Here is a 2500-nt window from a genome sequence, read left to right on the forward strand (position 1 = left end):
ACGGAGAATGTGATATACATCATCAAATGTCCTTGTGGATTGATATATACAGGAAAGACCTCCAGAAAATTGAAACTGAGAGTGAATGAACATAAGAGCAATATAAGAACAGTGAACCTGAAATCCAACCTCGCTGCACACTTTAAAGACAGCAGACACAACATTAGCCAACTGCGATTCGCTGCTGTGGAAGTGGTCAGTAAACGGGATGGCAGAGACAATAATGACTTTTTACTACAGCGTGAAAATCATTGGATAAAATTTCTCCAATCCATGAAGCCGTCCGGTCTTAATGATCGGATGGAATTTACATGCTACTTGTAGAGCACCTCAATGGACAATGATACTTGCTGACATGTTTATTTTATTCATTTCACTGCATTCTAATGTACTATCTTTATGTTTTAGTCTTTTTATGCTTTTCAACACAGGTTCTTATTGCAATTATCTTTGCACGTCTTAGAACTCATTTTTCCATCCTATAAACACATCGCATGTTTAGCGCTCTATGCGATTGACTAACTTTCGTGGGTTATCACGTTCATCTTCCAACACCATTACAAGATGGCCGCCACATGCATAGTCCGCTTTGCATGTCTCTGGTTCTACTTCATACATTTCCGTTTTCACGTAAAATCTTGGTTTGCATGTACCGGCGAAGGGCGCATGAGTGGGACGCGGGCTCTCACTGCACTTTTCTTGTAAGTTTTTGTACTTTCTTGATTTGCACGTCTATATCACTCTTGGACATTGTTTTTACAAACACCGGGCACAGGGCATGAACGTGGTTGAATCTTTGGTGAATAGTTAGAACGTTATTCATAATGACACGGGGCTCGTTAGAGTCGTTTGACAAACTGCCGAGCACTAGGGTTTTCACGGATTAACGGGAATAAGAACGTTGGATAATTTAACATCGCGATTTTGTTTAACGCTATTACCGCAACGTTTCAGCATTGTATATTTCATCTATTCATTTTTGCACCATTATGCATTTAATTATTTGGATTGAACCTCGGGGCACAATACTTAGATTGAATTATTGTTTTTCTAGGATTCCCCTGACGAAGGACCATTGGTCCGAAATGCATCGGGAAATTGTGAAATTATGTACATATGACAATGGATTTAACATATAAAACATTGGAATGAAATCCTACAACGAATGACATTCAAATCATGTGAATTAAACATGAACAACATTTGATGCAATTTTGGTTTAAAGTGTAAATTTTTGATATCGATAGGTTGTGCTCAAGGAGCTGGCACTTATCCTAAGTACCACTGACCATACATTGATTACCACACCTTCTTGTCAGGGGGTGATATCTTTGAGGCACACCACAGCTACTCAACGCGTATACAAGGAGGAGTGCGTGACCCACACCACGACTAAATTCAGCGGGTCGCCACGTCTGATCTGAGGTCGTAGTCGGAAGCATGACGCCGGAGCGTCAAAGAGGGGTTTGCCGGGGCGGAGGCCGGGACCCTGCCGGAGCAGGGGGGCCCGGCGTAAACCCCGGCAGACCGCGCGCCCTCTTTCCCATGGATCGGATCGGGTTTCGCCCTCCCCGGGAAGCCAGCCGCGGAGGTGGGCGCCCAAGGCGCGCGCGCGCGGGCAGCCGGTGGGACATCACAGACAGCCTCGCGCGGCACACAGCCAGGCGCCCCGGGACGGGTCCCGGGGCGGACCGGTCACCTGGCCCCTTTCTCGGGGGCCAGACGCGCCGGCGGCGTACCTCCGCGGCAGGACCCGGCGAGGGACCCTGCCACGAGCGATCGGGGGGGTCTAAACTTGTGGGGGGACGAAGGGGAAGCGGAGCTAACCCTGCGACGGCCCCAGCCGCGTCCCGGGGAAGCCCCGGGGCGATTGACGATCGAGCGACCCTCAGACAGGCGTAGCCCCGGGAGGAACCCGGGGCCGCAAGGTGCGTTCGAAGTGTCGATGATCAATGTGTCCTGCAATTCACACTAATTCTCGCAGCTAGCTGTGTTCTTCATCGACGCGCGAGCCGAGTGATCCACCGCCAAGAGTCACAGGCAACTTTTCCAAAACGTTCGCCCACCTGCCGGAGCAGGAGAGGTGGGAGGAAGGCGACGCCGTCCGTCCTGCCGCCCGCGCGGCGAGACGGCCCGGGCGCCCCGTTCAAGGCTTCCCCTCTGGGAGTCAGACTGCACCGTTGGGTGAAAAAAAACATTGCCGGGCGCTCGGCCCGGGAGTCCCACCACACCCGCCCGGCGGGCGGGAGAGGAAGGGGGCTCCCGGTGCGACGGGAGCAGGCTGCCCCACAGCCGCCGGTCCCTCCCGGGGTAACCGGGAGGGACCGCGCAAGTCTTTTCCAACCCCTCGGCCCCGGCCTCACGGGACCGGGTCGAACCGGGTACCTGGCAACGAGGGAAGGTCGCTCCACCTGCACGTCAGCCGCCCGCCGCCGGGCGGCCCCCCGAGCCGTGCCCGCGGGCTGGCAATCGGCCCACCCCACCCTTTGCCCGTGTCGGA

General features: G+C 53.4%; 1 non-coding gene across 1 annotated transcript; it reads right to left on the bottom strand.

Moving 5' to 3' along the window:
- Nucleotides 1–1882: 1882 nt before the first annotated feature.
- On the bottom strand, nucleotides 1883–2036 carry LOC144808054 (5.8S ribosomal RNA). The gene has a single exon (XR_013606598.1). It is a non-coding gene; the product is annotated as a 5.8S ribosomal RNA (ribosomal RNA).
- Nucleotides 2037–2500: the final 464 nt, after the last annotated feature.

Source organism: Lissotriton helveticus, chromosome 1_2 (assembly GCF_964261635.1).
Source record: "Lissotriton helveticus chromosome 1_2, aLisHel1.1, whole genome shotgun sequence".
Lineage (NCBI taxonomy): Eukaryota > Metazoa > Chordata > Amphibia > Caudata > Salamandridae > Lissotriton > Lissotriton helveticus.